Source organism: Silene latifolia, chromosome 2 (genome assembly GCF_048544455.1).
Source record: "Silene latifolia isolate original U9 population chromosome 2, ASM4854445v1, whole genome shotgun sequence".
Taxonomy (NCBI): domain Eukaryota; kingdom Viridiplantae; phylum Streptophyta; class Magnoliopsida; order Caryophyllales; family Caryophyllaceae; genus Silene; species Silene latifolia.
Window position 1 is genome coordinate 12,025,040 of NC_133527.1, and position 18,519 is coordinate 12,043,558.

General features: G+C 34.7%; 1 long non-coding RNA gene across 1 annotated transcript; it reads left to right on the plus strand.

The window, feature by feature from the left end:
* The first annotated feature begins 12,300 nt into the window (after positions 1-12,300).
* LOC141628384 (uncharacterized) lies at positions 12,301-13,618 on the plus strand. Its single transcript, XR_012537127.1, has 4 exons — positions 12,301-12,652; positions 12,992-13,162; positions 13,270-13,335; positions 13,433-13,618. It is a non-coding gene; the product is annotated as an uncharacterized LOC141628384 (long non-coding RNA).
* The last annotated feature ends 4,901 nt before the right edge of the window (positions 13,619-18,519 follow it).

Sequence of the window (18,519 nt, forward strand, 5' to 3'; positions counted from 1 at the left end):
AAACATAAATTCAATAGCTACAATTATAAATTAAATCTAAGCAAATTTTATCGAATGAAACTATGAAAGTACATAGTACAAGTAGACTTAGCATAAAGGGCCGCAGGCTTGCGGGCGGCACGGCCTACGGCTCGGTCCGACCTGATGAAAAAATCGAGGAAGCACAGACACGGCACGATTGGGCTTGAGACGGGCTCCGGCGCGATTTTCTTCAGAAATCCATGCCCAGGCACGACACGGCCCAAGCACGGTGGATCCTGGTACGCATCAGGCAAGGCTCAGCCCAAAAAACAGCCCGTTGATCATCATTTATTAAACAAAAATTACACTAATATTTAATAAAATATATATTTAAGTCATTAATCATCACAAAAATTACATTAATATTTAATAAAATATATATTTAAACTATTAATCATCATTTATTAATCATCATTTATTAAACAAAAAGTACTAAAAATATACTTCGTCCTATTCTAGATAAGTTATTGTGGTGGGGTGAGGTAATTGGAGAGAGGGAATGTATTGTGGGGTATTATTGTGAGTGAAGTGATTAAAATAAGTATTGTGAAAGTTTAATTGATGAAGGAAACAATCTTATTATTCATCACAATGCCAGGGATATTACATATATACAACTCTCCTAAACTTTCATAAGATTTACCCTATTATCTTATTGCCTAAGCTAACATATACATTACCTAAACTACATAGGATAATATATACCAAATAATATGCAAGATCAGAATAATATCAATGAGATATTATTCTTACACTCCCCCTCAAGTTGGAGCACTTGGTAAACCAAGTCCCAACTTGAACTGCAAATGGTCGAAGGACTCGCCTCCAAGAGCCTTAGTAAAAAGGTCTGCAATCTGTTCTTTGCTGCGAAGATGAAAGGTATTGATGCTATTCGAAACCAAATGTTGACGGACGAAGTGACAATCAATCTCAATATGCTTCGTTCGATCATGAAAAACTGGATTCTTGGCTATGTGTAGAGCCGCCTGATTGTCACAATACAAGTGCATAGGTTTCTCATTAAAAACTCCCAATGACGCAAGGAAGGATTTTATCCATAACAATTCACTAGTAACTGCGGCCATGGCTCGATATTCGGCCTCGGCTGTGGACTTTGCAACAGTCATTTGCTTTTTCGCCCACCATGATATTGGTGACCCACCTAACGAAACAAAGTAGCCACTTAACGACCTCCTAGTTAGTGGACAACTAGCATAGTCGGAATCACAATAACCTTGAACTTGTAGGCTTGCTTTCTTGCTCAATGTAATCCCTTTACTGGGATTTCGTTGAATATAGCGAACCACACGCAAGGCCGCGTTCCAATGTTCTTTACGCGGTTCATTCACGAATTGAGATAGGATATGGACTGCATAAACAAGGTCGAGTCTAGTTATAGTCAAGTACACCAAGCGTCCCACTAATCGACGTATTTCATAACATCTTTTAACACTCCCTTCGCCAGAGCTAAATTGTGTCGTTGGGGAATGGGTGTGTAGACGGTCTTTGCCCCTGCCATGCCAGTTTCCTCGACAATACTCATGGCATATTTCCTCTGATTGAGGAAAAGTCCATTCACTCCGTGTTCCACCTCGATTCCGAGGAAATACTTGAGTCGTCCCAAGTCTTTAATGCCAAAATTGCTGTCGAGAAATGCCTTGAAATGCGCACAAGCTTGCTTATCATTACCAACCACTATCATATCGTCTACATATACCAATACTCCAATGAATACCCCATTCTGATTAAATGTGAACAATGAATAATCGGCCAATGATTGAACAAACCCATAATTTTTCATCGACACAGTTAACTTAGCGAACCAATTTCGTGATGCTTGTTTGAGTCCATAAATTGATTTCAACAATCTGCACACTTTGGCTTCCCCTTTATTTTCGAATCCCTGTGGAATTTTCATGTACACTTCCTCATTGAGGTCTCCATGAAGGAATGCATTATTTACGTCCAATTGCTCAATAAACCAACCTTTGATAACTGCAACCGCTAGCATACATCGCACACTAGTCATTTTCGCTACCGGCGCATAAGTTTCATGAAAATCTACCCCTTCTACTTGAGTAAAACCTTGCGCTACAAGTCTCGCCTTATATCGCTCCACTGTTCCATTTAATTGGTATTTAATTTTGTATACCCATTTACATCCAATAGGTTTCTTGCCTTCCGGTAATGTAACAATTTTCCATGTTCCATTTTTCTCCAGTGCGTCTATTTCTTTTCGCATCGCCTCTCGCCACAAGGGGTCTCGTGCAGCTTCATGATAAAAAAGTAGGCTCTCGGTTCTCATCGAGTTTTGCTATAAATGCCTTGTGAGACTGTGAGAAACAATTGGTAACAACATAATTAACTAATGGATAACGCGTACCTGATTCCGAGGATTTCGTTTGAGCGTGATGAGCATCGACAGTAGGGTAAATTATCCTTGTTGATTTGCAATAATAATCCTTTTTCCATATCGGCTCAAATTTCTCTCGAGCTCCTCTGCCAAATCGTACTTCATGAGCTGTATCATTTGTTTGCTCCTCCCTGACTTCTTCATTAATTTCCAATTCATTATAATGCACCTCACTTTCATTTGGTGTATTTTCAATGGCATTTTCATTATTATCATTTTCATTGATGCTGCCTGTCTCTGTACTTGGCTCGTGGTGCTGCTCAATCTGATCGCTGCTGCCCCTTGCTACGTGGGGTACCTCATCATCAATATCAAAAATATTTGGGACACCCGGATTACCTCTGATGTCCCGCTGTTGTGAGGTCATTTCATTTTCCGTCACCAAATAAGGATAAGTGTGCTCGTAAAAAATGATATCTCGTGACACAAAAACTCGTTTTTCCTTTAAATCATACACCTTCCACCCCTTTTTGCTATGAGGATAACCGATAAAAATGCATCGTTTTCCCCGTTCCCCGAATTTGTCTCGTGGTTTGTCCTTATTGTGAACATAACAAAGGCAACCTAAGACCCTTAAATTTTCGAGGTTTGGTAACTTATGATAAAGAACTTCATACGGTGTTTTCCCATTTAGCAAAGGCGTGGGTGTTCTATTAATCAAATACGCTGCGGTCAATATACATTTACCCCAAAATTGGATAGGTAACCCGCCTTGAAACCGCAATGCCCTCGCTTTTTCAAGTATATGACGGTGTTTCCTCTCGACCCGTCCATTTTGTTGTGGTGTATCGGTATTGATAGTTTGAAACAAAATTCCATTTTCTTGACAATAATGTTGCATTGGTCCAGATAACAATTCCGTCCCATTATCACTCTGAATTATTTTGACACAAGTTTCGAATTGGGTCTTGACCATTTGGCAAAAGGATTTCATCAAGTCAGTGGCCTCACTTTTTTCTTTCATTAAGTATACCCATACTCCCCGACTGTGGTCATCGACTATGGTAAAAAAATAATGCGCACGAGTCAAACTAGCTACCCGATATTTTCCCCAAATATCACAATGTATTAAACCAAATAAAGTGTCACACCTTTTATTATTGATTTTAAAACAATTACGAGCTTGTTTTGCCCTACAACACGAGTCACAAACCTCATCTGAAGTCCAATTTAAATTGCACCTGACTAAATCCGAAAAACGATTAAAAATTCCCTTAGAAGGATGTCCTAGCCTCCTGTGCCATAACCTTCCTTCCTTCCTTGGTTACTCCGGTATGAGCCGTCACCTCGAGTTTGCTTGGCCGATAATAGTATACCCCTTGTCGATGCTCACCCCGTCCAATCTCCATCCTCGTATTCCGGTCCTGCATTTCACAATAGTCGGGATAAAAAAATTATTACGCAATTATTTTCACACAACAATTGTTGGACGGATATGAGATCACAAGTAAGAGTAGGCACAAATAGGACATCTTTCAAAACAAAATTCTTGCTTAATCGAACTGTCCCATGAACGTTGGCCTGGACTTGTCTCCCGTCGGGTAGGCTTACAGTCGATGGGTCCTCATTCCAAACATTTTCTAGAAGATCGCGTCTCCCTGTCATATGGTGGGATGCTCCGCTATCTATCAACCATTCAACATTAATAGTTAATTTCATACCTTGCAATTTCTCATTACCATTAGGACTTGCCATCAACAAGCTTCTCAACCTTTCAATTTCTTCACTGGTGAAAGGTATATTTTGCTTTGCTGACTCTCCTTCTTTCGTTCCCGAGGAGCTGCCTACGGCATTGGCGTAATAGTTTCCTTGTCCACGACCTCTGCCTCTACCTCGATTTCCTGTCCCACGGCCTCCTCTTCTTCCGCGTCCTCTCTCACGTGCTTTCACCACTTCGTATCCATGCTTGTCATAGCAGTTTTCCTCGGTGTGATAGTATTTTTTACAGTGAGTGCATTGGGGTGGCGCATCTCCTTCCTCTAACTCTGTTTTCGCCGTGAAACCTCTACCTGTTCCTCCGTAATTCTTGACTGTCATCGCCGCTTCTTCACGCTTCTGTTTCACTTTGGTGACTGAGGCGTGGCGTTCTTCCCTCAAGACCAAGGTATAGGCACGAGGTAATGTGGTTATCGGGTCCTCCATCAACAAATTAGACCTTATATTTCCATATAATTTTGTATCTAATCCCATTAAAAATTGATGTACCTTTTCTTCCTCGCGTTCCTTTGCAATTGAGGCCGCTGCTCCGCAAGTAAAGTTTTTGATCTTACTGTAATTCGCTAGTTCGTCCCAAATCATCTTCAGACGCGTGTAGCACTCAACCACGGAATCCCGTCCTTGCTTGCAATCATTCAATTCTCCCTTTAACTGATGAACCCTAGGAGCGTTTCCCGCTGAGTATCTTTCACGCAGCTCATTCCAAATATCTTCGATTGATTGATAAAAGGTAATACTCGGATGTAACTTCGGGTCTATTACATTCCGAAGCCATGCTCTTAGCATCGCGTTGCACTGGCGCCACGCCACCAACTCGATATTGTCCTCCTCTTCATCACTCTCCGGCTTCTTGATGACCTTCCCTTCGATGAATGCCAGTTTGTTTTTCTCATCAAGTCCGTTTTTCACGGCCTCTGCCCATATATCATAATTATTACCATCAAAGATAATTTGTGTGACATTCAAACTCGGGTTATCCGAAGGATGAAGATAAAAAGGCGATGTCATAGGGATCGTCTTTGGACTTCCCTTCATTCCACCTTTTAATTTGTCGTCACTACCAGGCATGTCGACTTTGCTTTGAATCTTCGTTTTGAAAATTTATGTGTTTTAGTTTTTTTTTTTTTTTTTTTCGGATCTTTCAACTGCTCACGATACCATGTGAAAGTTTAATTGATGAAGGAAACAATCTTATTATTCATCACAATGCCAGGGATATTACATATATACAACTCTCCTAAGCTTTCATAAGATTTACCCTATTATCTTATTGCCTAAGCTAACATATATATTACCTAAACTACTGATAGGCTATCGCACACCTATGCAAAGATAATATTTATACCCTACCAAAACAAATGAATGTAGTACGTAGGGGTCGAACCACAGAGAGACGGGAGTTGTTAATTAGTTGATATGGAGTGAATTTTACCTTGGTAGATTATCGATTGATTGGTTGGGTTGAAGTGATAAAACAATAATAAATAAAATGTCTAGGGAGGTCGGGTCACACATGCCAATTACGTAAATATATGATTATGTTAAACTTGGTAATAATAATATTGTCAATTGTTTAGGCTTAAAGACACCCACCTTACGATATTAGTGTCAACCATAGACCGGGTCCTAGAGAAACTCTCGTCCATGACTAAGTCGTCCTACTACACATGCTTAGTCTAATTCAATTCCATGCCTCTCGACTTTTAGAACGAATGAACAAACTTAATCAATGAATAAGGCCTTTAAACAAAGATTAAACGTGATGTTGCAAACATGTGATAGAAACAATTTATCAATATTAACTTAACCTCATTTTGACATTTATATATTACTTAATCATGCATGGTTTCCCTTACTCCTTAGACAAATGCAACTACTCTAACATGGTGGAAATGTAAACTACACTAATGATAATTAAAATGATAAACATAATGAAAATGTAAATAGAATTACCTTGAAATGGGAATGGAAATAGAAATAGAAGAACAATGAAACTAGAACAAACTTGAAATATAACTTGGAATCAAACTTGAAATGGAATTGTAATGTAATTGCTAAAATGAAATGTAAACAAACTAAACTAAACTAAGCTAACCTAAACTAACTACTAAAATTTAGAAAGAATTTAGATGGAAAAATATGTAGAAAGATGGTGTAAGAGATATCCAAGAAGTGTCGACCAAAGCTTCTATTTATAGGAGTGAAGGGAGTAACGGAAATAAGCTACAGGGGGCTAACCCCGATCAGGGCCACCCAACCCCGATCGGGGTCATGGTATTTCTCAAATTTCTCTTAATTCCGTCTTAACTTTGCACTTAATGTTGATGCGGAATCCGATGCTTATGTCTTAATGCGTCCGTCTAAGGTATCTTAAGCATCCTTTGGCATCCAATGCAAACTCTTATCATGGGCTTTCATTTGGATTTCATTTCTTTACATATCCACCAACTAAGATTGGTTTCCTCTTGCTCGGGTTTTCCAATTTCTTCCCAAAATGCCCCTATGCTTCCCGAAACTCCTTTGCATGATCAAGACTTGCTCTCATTAGCCTCGTGAACTCTTGTACATGCTATTTTGATGGGAAAAAGCTACTAAAAGCTTAATTTCCTACAAAACACAATGGAAAACAAGCAAGCACAACTAGAACACGGAATTAGCTCACAAACACTAACATTAGTGCAAATGACATGTAAAATAGAGCTAAAATAAGGGGTTAAAATGTATATAAAATGGACCTATCAAACTCCCCCAAGCTAAACCCTTGCTTGTCCTCAAGCAAGATCATCTCAACATTGCAAATCCCAAGTAGCTAACAAGCAATTGATTCAAATCCCGAAACAACATGGGCATAAGGATATGCAAAATCATGGATGAGATTTACATGGCGGCGTAGCGTAGAAGACTTCAAGTAAACTTTTCGGCTCTTGCATGATCTTTTGACTTTCGGACTCTCACGAACCACTCATAACTCAATTTTGTGTAAGGGACATTTTGTGAATAATCACTCAACTATCCTCGACTCATGAGAATGTGCCCGCAATCTAATATGGTAAACAATCAAATCATAAACAAAACAATCAAATACAAGCAAATAATGAAGCCAAAGGGTTAGAAGAAGGCTTTATTGTGATATGGGACATAAGAGGGACAAATGATTATGGATATGTGGAGCTAATGTTAAGCTAGCAACAAAACCATGTGAAAATGCTCATTCCAACCCAAAATAGCCCAATTAGAAGACAAATGACTTCTTACATTACAAACCTTAAGAATTTCTCCAAAATATATAATTAACCATATGAGAAATCTTAACTTCTTCTTCTTCTACCACTTATTATTAACATCAACTTCATCAAATAAATTTTTAACTCTTCTTTTTTTTCTCATTTTTTTTTTCATTTTTTTTCATTTTTTTTCATTTTTTTCTTTTTTCATCATTTTTTCTTGCTCCAATTCTACCTTCACAATTCCGGAAAAACAACAATCCGACAACCAATTCACAAAGACATAATCTTTAGAGAACATCCCAATTTGAGCATCCCAACACCAAAACATAGCTACTAGCTTAACAAGGGTCGGCAATTTATATTGTAGCTAGGGAAACAAGAACATGTGAAGAGGGCTAGAAAATGGGCAAACTTATCAATGTGAATTTGGCTTCAAAAATGCATAGCAAAATGAAAGTAATGCTTAAAAGAGATGAAAAGAAGACCATATTTGTGCGTTTTGATGTAACACACACCATAAGGAGACCTACCACTCACTTAAGTGAGACCAAATAAAGATGAAATGGCTTTTAAGGAGGTTCTACCTTACCATTTTGTAGCTTGCCAAAAGTCAAGATCAAGCCTATTCGGTTCATTCTCCATCTCCCACCTACTATGTCAAGACATCCCCATGCATGCTATATCCCGTCAAACATAGTGAATCAAAAGCTATCAAGCCAAAAATGGGACAAACAAGAGGAATTAGAGCAAAAACAACACAAATTTTTCAAAAATTCTCATTAAATCTACACTGACTAGATGTAAAAACTAACTATAAATTTCGAAAATTGTTGATTTTTTCAATTTATTTGAAAGTAATAAAACAACTAGACACACTAATTCCCTCCCCCAAGCTAGAACATCACATTGTCCTCAATGTATAAAACCGGGTTGACCACAAAAGATAGACAAGTAAAGCCAACAAGGGGAGATGGAAATGACACATGCGGAAAATAAAGAAAATAAAAGCATACTAAATTTTAGAAGCCTCCCCCAAGCTAGCTTGAGAAGGGGCTTGGGAAGAAAGGACTTTTGTTTCTTAAAAAGCTCGTCAAAGCCCTTAGAAGTCTATCATATATCTGCGCATGAGCTATATGAAAACATATGTAAGCAATTGACAATATATATGCATAATAGATCAAAGTTAGAGATTTGTAAATCTCATAAATGCTCATATGTAAGACTTCAAACAATACCACCCAATCACTCCTCTCATCAGCAAGAGATGGAGCATCATGTTTAAGACCATAAAATAAATCGTTAGTGTAAAAAATATCATTTTTAATGGTCTCAAATGGATGATAAGAAGAATCTAGCAGGTAGGGCTCATCAATAATGGGAGGCGTATCCCATTCATTTTCTAAATTAATATAGCTAAGTCCTTTATCTACCTCGGTTGGATCAACATTATCTTCTACAAAGGGTTCAATGTCATCAATATGAGTCTTTGCATCTTCTTTTGGAATGACACTAGATGGGACTTTTAAAGATAAAATTGGACCATCATCATTGTCATCACCCAAAAGTTCAAAATCATTAGTAACGGAAGACTCAAATTGGGGAGGTGGAGAGACAAGAGGAGAGATAATAGACTCACTTAATTGAATAGGCTCACATGGACTTACTTCTTTTTGAGAAAGTTGTTCTATTTGAGCTTGAAGCACTTCAATCTTCTCTTTGATTCTCTCTCTTTCTCGACATTCAGAGGCCATGTAATTCAAGAAATTCCATAGATCCTCCTTCCCAAGCAAGTTGTAGTAGTTCCCATTATTCAAACGAAGAGCCATGTGACGTGTCTCGAAGTTCATGCCTTGAAGTACAACAACACCCATGTAGAGATTGTCATAAGTGTATCCAAGAGAATAGAGAACACGAACGTAGGCATCAAATCAAACAAGATAGTCATGGAAAAGCTCATTCGCTTGTTGCGGGAGAAATCGATCCATCATACATTGATCCATCATTATGAAATAGGCCAAGCTTTAATACCTACAAAATAAGTACTAAAACTACAAGAAAACGGTGAGATAAATCCTAAGGAACAAGTGTTCCCTAGGACAAGATAAGATAAAACTCAACAACTAAATAACAAACAAAACCGTGCTCCCCGGCAATGGCGCCAAAATTTGATAGGCTATCGCACACCTATGCAAAGATAATATTTATACCCTACCAAAACAAATGAATGTAGTACGTAGGGGTCGAACCACAGAGAGACGGGAGTTGTTAATTAGTTGATATGGAGTGAATTTTACCTTGGTAGATTATCGATTGATTGGTTGGGTTGAAGTGATAAAACAATAATAAATAAAATGTCTAGGGAGGTCGGGTCACACATGCCAATTACGTAAATATATGATTATGTTAAACTTGGTAATAATAATATTGTCAATTGTTTAGGCTTAAAGACACCCACCTTACGATATTAGTGTCAACCATAGACCGGGTCCTAGAGAAACTCTCGTCCATGACTAGGTCGTCCTACTACACATGCTTAGTCTAATTCAATTCCATGCCTCTCGACTTTTAGAACGAATGAACAAACTTAATCAATGAATAAGGCCTTTAAACAAAGATTAAACGTGATGTTGCAAACATGTGATAGAAACAATTTATCAATATTAACTTAACCTCATTTTGACATTTATATATTACTTAATCATGCATGGTTTCCCTTACTCCTTAGACAAATGCAACTACTCTAACATGGTGGAAATGTAAACTACACTAATGATAATTAAAATGATAAACATAATGAAAATGTAAATAGAATTACCTTGAAATGGGAATGGAAATAGAAATAGAAGAACAATGAAACTAGAACAAACTTGAAATATAACTTGGAATCAAACTTGAAATGGAATTGTAATGTAATTGCTAAAATGAAATGTAAACAAACTAAACTAAACTAAGCTAACCTAAACTAACTACTAAAATTTAGAAAGAATTTAGATGGAAAAATATGTAGAAAGATGGTGTAAGAGATGTCCAAGAAGTGTCGACCAAAGCTTCTATTTATAGGAGTGAAGGGAGTAACGGAAATAAGCTACAGGGGCTAACCCGATCGGGCCACCCAACCCGATCGGGGTCATGGTATTTCTCAAATTTCTCTTAATTCCGTCTTAACTTTGCACTTAATGTTGATGCGGAATCCGATGCTTATGTCTTAATGCGTCCGTCTAAGGTATCTTAAGCATCCTTTGGCATCCAATGCAAACTCTTATCATGGGCTTTCATTTGGATTTCATTTCTTTACATATCCACCAACTAAGATTGGTTTCCTCTTGCTCGGGTTTTCCAATTTCTTCCCAAAATGCCCCTATGCTTCCCGAAACTCCTTTGCATGATCAAGACTTGCTCTCATTAGCCTCGTGAACTCTTGTACATGCTATTTTGATGGGAAAAAGCTACTAAAAGCTTAATTTCCTACAAAACACAATGGAAAACAAGCAAGCACAACTAGAACACGAAATTAGCTCACAAACACTAACATTAGTGCAAATGACATGTAAAATAGAGCTAAAATAAGGGGTTAAAATGTATATAAAATGGACCTATCAACTACATAGGATAATATATACCAAATAATATGCAAGATCAGAATAATATCAATGAGATATTATTCTTACAAGTATTGTTTTGGGTTGAGGTGAGGTATTGTAGTAGGGTTAAAGTGATTAAAATAAGTATAAAAGTTTACCAAAAATAGACAATGGACATTATTGTGAATAGACGAAAATGAATAATGGGACACTTATGTAGAATAGGAGGGAGTATCAATTATATAACATTTATTTAAAAAAAAAATATTAAAGCACATGGGCCGGCCCACGAATAAGGCTTGAAAAGCACATGGGCAAGGAACAGCCCGAGCACGAAAATGACCGCGCTTTGAGCGGGCCGCGGCATAGGTTTGGATCAGTGGGTCTGACACAACACGGTCCGAAGAGCCCAATATCCGTATCTACGCCGGGCCAATTTTGAAGGAAGACACGACAAACTGGCACGCGGGCCGACCGAGCACGGCCCATTTCCTACTCTACATAATTGTAGATTTGTAGATCAAAATGATGCACACGTGAATTGGAATTAATTAACACATACAATCAGAGGTACGGAAGTTTCGTATAGACAAATTCACAAGCTGTTCCCAACCTAGCTTATTCGTACATCTTCCGTACATTATCGTTTGTTGAAACTTCATCCACATCTTCATTAATCTATATCTAAACCCGTGAACTTCACGGGCTGTTTTATAGTAAGTTAAGAAAAGTACGGCTAATATTTGTTAACACTCAAAAATGGATTATAATTGATAAAATCGTTATTATAAATATAAAATGAAACAAAATAGAATGGTTAAGTATACAATTTGTATGCCATATAAGTTGCATTAAATGATAAAGAGTCTAACAACGTAAATAAATGATTGGGACAAATGTAATATAAATTAAGAACGTAATTCGTCAATCCTTGTATTAGTCATATAGAGTAAAAATTCTTGAAAACAAATAATACGTGAAGCCGGGAAAACAACTATTCAAAAAGCGTATAGTTAGACGGTTTGAACCGCAAGAAGGTTTATAATTAAAATTAAAAAATATATATTCACATTTTCATAATTAATGATTCTCTTTTTATTTAAGATCGTTTGACATAACATATTATCAGTTAGTCATATTAATATCATTTTATTTTAAAAAACCGTCTCATATTTTAACATCGTTTCACCGTAAAATTAGTTCAATTTTAAACTTTACTAATTAATTATGATCTATTTCGAATAACAAACAGAACAACAAAAATAAACCGCATCCAGATATACATTAATCCACCGCTCCTCACCTACCCTCTTCATTCTACCTAACAAAACACCACTTCCACTCTATCATCTTCCCCACCGTGTCCTTTCGTCTGCTCCTCACCTACCCTCTTCCTTCTACTAACAAAACTCCACCTCAAATCTGTCATCTCATCTCCCCAACGATTCATCTCCCTCAAACCGATTCAGAGTTTAAATCGGCGATTGCTCTTCCTCCGCCGGCCATTAATAGTCATCTCCGTCTCACCGTTTTTCCCTTCTCTCTCGCCAAACATGCATAATGCATGTTGATTTATAAACCATCGAAATAGGTTCAATCGGCATGCGCGACGACAAATCTCATCCTTACCTCCATTATTGAGATGCTTTCTCTCGGCTCTTTCAAAACTGGTACCATTCTTTGGGCTTTTTCAGGTACCTCTCTAATCAAATGATTATGTAACTATAAGCTTTATAATTGGTTCATTAATGTTTTTAAAATGGACTGGTGAACCTCTAAGAAGACAGGTCTAATGACTTTTAAAAGAGGGCATTCGGCCTAAATAGTAGACACAGGTAAACAAACCCGCGATTTTTTAACATAACCTGATTAGGAATTCCGGGAAGAAAAGAATGTCGTTGTTTCGGAATTGAAGTCCTGTTCGTGCAGTTGCTCGAGATATGTCTTCTTTTTCCCAGGACCTGGACCCAGACGAGTTGAATGGATGAAAGAGTTCTTTCTTCATAATCCATGGCGGAATCACATGAATGTAGGTTGGGTTTCATAATAGATTTCCTATCGAAGGCGACACTTATTGGTTTCACAGCCGGTTAGCAATCATCGTTTCTCTCCAACAGCTTAAAGATTTGTTTGGTATTATTCATTTCACCAACAAAATGCAGATTGTTTCCGTCCTAAAATCTGTTTTTAGCCACAAGAATGAGGTAATAAAATATGGAGTACTTAGCAACTTAAGGATGTATACTACTTAGCAACTTAAGGTTGTATACAGATGAACAAACTTCATCTTTTTTTTTTTTTTTTTTTGTAGTGGTCATGGCAAACAATTATCATAGGGATCAGTTTTCTGGTGTTTATGCTATCAGCAAGACAAATTGTAAGCCTCTTGAATTAAATTGAATTTTTCCATGTCTGTATTACATTATTGATCTAATGTTTCCTCTTATGTTGTGTTAATTTGTGTAATTTGGTAGAGCTTGAAGAAACCTAAGCTCTTCTGGATATCAGCAGCTGCCCCTTTAACATCAGTCATCATATCGATGATCCTATAAAGATGAGTTTCTTAGGTCCTTCAAAAATAGCTTTGTTTCTTAATATGGAGTTAAAAAGGTGGAAAGTGTTAAAAGTTATGCCTCAAATGTCACCTAAGTATCAAATGTCCATTATTGTTTCTACTTTCACACTTCATAATTTTACACGGATGCACACTTTTGGAATACTTGTTATTCAACATGAGAACGTTCTAGGGACAACAGATTCAGGCATGTTTGATAAGAAGCGGAAAAAAGCTATGTACAAGGTGTGAAATAACATAGCCAAAAACATTTGGCGAGGCAATGGATTTGACGGAGTGAGCTCAAATGAAGATGAAGAAAGTGACGAGGAAGATGATAATATGGAACTAGATGATTAGAAGAAGAAAAAAAGTAAAATGTGATTTACTTTTTATTTTTATGTATTAGGTAATGTGTACGAATATATTAATTTATATAAAGAAAGTATTTTATTATCTTTACTTGTGTTTTAAGTTATATTTCTTTATTTAATTAATTAATTAATTATTATTATTATTATTATTATTATTATTATTATTATTATTATTATTATTATTATTATTATTATTATTATTCTTGTTATTACAATTAGTCTCCTGTATAACGGATGTATCCGTTATACCAATAAAACGGATCAAGTAATTCCCATATAGGAATTAGGATGAAATGGTAGGATGTAATTTCAAAAAATATGATTATTTAAAAAAGGAAAACTAATCAACTTAACCGTCTAATGGATGAAATTATATTGTTGCCTATATTCATGCCTTTTTAATCTTTCCAAAAATTTTGTAGAATAATTTCCTTCCATTCCCATATTTTGTCTTTCACACTTCTCCATAATCGTCTTCTACCTCCATTTTCGTTCAGATTCAACCTACCGTTTTCTTCCCCATTTTTTTCATTTTCAACCTAATTGTAGGTACTTTTTACTTATCATAATTTCGGATCTAAACTTACCATAGTACCATTTTTTGTAATCAATTTGTTGTTTGTGTTTTCAGTTTTTAGGAAATGACGAGGAAGCAAGCAGCAAGAAGGGGTTTGGTTTAAGCCACTTCAAATGGGTATCAAAGGTATGATTTAGTAATTTAATAGTACTGATTTCACTATTTTTTTTTACTTAAATAATTTCATTGTAGTAATTTTTTTTGGGTTGATTCTTTGTTTTAAGGAGATGAAAATCCAAGACAGCAATTACAAATAAGAATAAGAGGAAAGATCGACCTAATGGAGAGGATGAAGTAAAACAACGACCTAATGGTGTTGATGTTGGTTTGTCAGTTTTATGAGTTTTTACATTTTGATTAATATTTTTACCATGGTTAATGATTTAGTAGCTGGTTTTGTTAATTTTTGTGTACGTTGAAGTAGATCTGTTTTTTTTTTTTTTAATAACTTATTAAGATCATAACTAGTTTTTGTACCCCGTGCAAAAAGCACGGGTCGCTTTAAATATTAAGGCGAAATTCGGTATTTTAATTAATGGTTGGTAAATTATTAAACTTCATGCTTCATATTTTACTACACGTCATTTTAGCCACTCCTTTTTACCAAAAACATATTTAGAAGCTCATCGTAGTGCAACGTAAAATAGCTTCATTTTTCGTTAATCAATAAATATACACTTTTCTCAAATTGATACATTTTTTTGAGAAAATCAAATACAACTTGATTACTGAAAACTAAACCGTGCTTATTTGTTTGGGTAGGATGAGAAAAATTGAGTAGCCTTATTACTATCATAATTTGAGTGAAGTATATTTAAAGTTCAATCTGACAACACTATCAATTCACGGGGCACTGAAAACTAAGATATTTATACATTTTAATAATTTGATCATTTACTACAACATTAATACTAATAGGAAATTGAAATTGCGGTATCAAAATCTTTTTTAGATCTAACCATCATGAAAATATGTTTTACAATAATGACAGTTATCTACTTGTCTAGAAATTTTGATAATCAACCATCTCAACTTCTTGTTAATATAATCAGTTCACTTACACATTAATCATGTAAATACTTCACCTACTCCATAATCAAACATTTGAAGGACCAATAAAATACTTTAAATGTTCTAATTTTTCGCTAATTTATGGCATTCTTGATCTATCTAGGGAATGACTTTTTCATTCAATGTAAACGCTTGTTGAATATTAGAATAAAACTCCAATGCCTTCTCCCTATCTCTTTACTTTTGTAATCGATCAATTACTAAATGCATACATAGAAAAGAATTAGTGGTAAAAGTAAAAAAAAAAAGAGGAAGAATTCTTACCTTCTGTATAGAATATAACTAGTTTGAATGCCCGTGCGTTGCAACGAGGTAATTAACTTATTTATAATGAAAAAAAAAATGTTATAAGAGTTTAATGTTTACATTCTATGTCTAATGATTTGTTTACATATTATTAAAATATCTCTTTCAAAAAAAATAAAAGATTAATATATACGTAGGTTAACTCTTATTTATAATCATATAATCACCCCACCTTATACTAATCTTTCGATGTGGGACAATTCTACTATTTATAAGTAATATATTCACCAAACTTGGATTATGTTTCTGATGTGGGACAATTCTACTATTTATACGTAGTATATATTCATCAAATCTCCATTGTTTTTCAATATGAGACAAATAACATACTCAGAATTAGACCATCTTTTTTGCACTTAGTTCGACATCCAACCAGATCCCGAATACCGAATACGGACAATTGCTACTCATTATATATAATAGTTATATTTAAATTTAGTAATATGATCAAGTGCTCTCCATTAATATTTGTACGTTGTTTTTCTTCATTTTTTTTATCATTATTGAGATACGGAAATGTCTCGTGGTACCCCTTAATTTTGTCAGATTTTCCATGTTACCCTACTTTTAAGAATCTGCCTATGGTACTCTTAAGGTTCTACTTTTTTGCCTATGGTACCCCCTAATGTAAAGGCTGTTAAATAGACGTTAAGTTTGATGGCATGTTAATAAAATAACAATTAAAGAATAATATCCCCTTTCTTGTTTTATTGGTACGGATATCTATCTCTTTTAAATGAAAATTTAATTAACTATATCATTATAATATTGGAAATTTTTCATGGTAACCTTGAACTTTGATAGATTACACATGGTACCCCTAATTTTAAGTTTCTGCAAATAATACCCATGTGTTCACCTTTTTCTTTCCCAGAATACCATTTGACAACTTTCGTCATTACTCCTATGACTTGTGACTCCTTTTTCTTTTGTTATCTATTACACAAACAGTTCATCATCTAATTCCTAATTCCATATTTTATTTAATAAACTAACATTTAATACCTAAATAATAAAACACAAATAGTATGACATGCTCAGTTACTCATAGGAGTAACGACATTATGAAAAAATTAAACACAAGGGTATTATATGTAGAAACTTAAAATTAGGGGTATTATGTGTAATCTACCAAAATTCGAGGGTACAATGAAAATTTTTCGTTATAATATTTACCATTTTATCGCTCTTCCTCCCACCTAAAAAAATGTTACAACTTTAAAAATTTAACATTTAATTCAAGATTATGTTTAAAGTCTCTTATATAATAAGTATACTTTGAGAGATTCAATATATTTGGGGTGATACCTAAGTTCCAAGGATAAATCTTATTTATAAACATGGGATCACCTCACCTTATGATAATCTTCTGATGTGGGACAATTCAACTATTTATACGTAGTATATATTTATCACACGTACATTATTTTTCAATGTGAGATGAATAACATATTTAAAAGTACACCATATTTTTTGAACCTAATTCGACTCCAACCCGATTTAATAATAAGCAAATACTATATTATCTATTAATATTCATACGTTTGTTTTCTATTTTTTTTATCATAATTAAAATATATGCAAATGATATGAACCTACACTCTAATAATAGAATTTTTTTTAATACAATTCTAATTATATTATTTAAACGTAGTATATTTACCACACTTACATTATTTTTTAATGTGGGACATATAAAATCTATAGGTAAAAAATAATAATATAAACTTTAAGAGATCTCCAAGACAATACTTAACAGACTCAAAAGATTTTGGGTTATGACTTCTATTTATAATCATAAGATCACTCTGCCTTATGGTAATCTTCCGATGTGGGACAATTCTAATATATATACATAGTATATTCACCACACTTACATTAGTTTTCAATGTAGGACACATAACATACTAAGTAGACCATTTTTTTTCGCACCTACTTTGACATCAACTCGATTTAATAATGAGAAAATATAATAGAATCTACACTCTAATGATAGCATTTTTTTGTCACCATCTAATTGTATAATTGTCATACGATACTTTTTTGTCAAATGAAATATGAAGTTTTTATATCAAAATTATAAACATCACTTTAATATAATATAGAAAATATATATATATGAGACAATTCTATTATTTATACATAATATATTCACCACACCTACATTATTTTTCAATGTGGGACATATAATATACTAAAAAGTACATATCTTTTAGGATGCCTCTTATTTAAATTTCACCCTACTAAAAAGTACATATCTTTTATATACTATTCTTTCGATGTGAGATACATAATTTAATTATTTAGACGTACTATGTTCATCATGCATACATTATTTTTCAATGTGAAACATATAACATACCAAGAAGTAAATGTCTCTTCTTAAAAAAACCATTATTGTATACGTATTATTTTTCTTTGAAGGTAAAACCACTTAGTTTCGATCGACGTCATTAGATAGGGATCTCTATATCGTACATATAACGACACATTAACGCTCTATTAGTGCATTCAGAAGACAACCATTAGTAAAATCTTTAGTTTTGTACTGTCTTAGGAGACAACCATTAGTAAAACTCTTGGTTTTGTATTGTGCTTTAACTTTGTGTATGTTGTAATATTGTTCATTATAGGTTGCCTATGTGACACCAACATTAAGTGATTTTTGCTTCTCTTGTT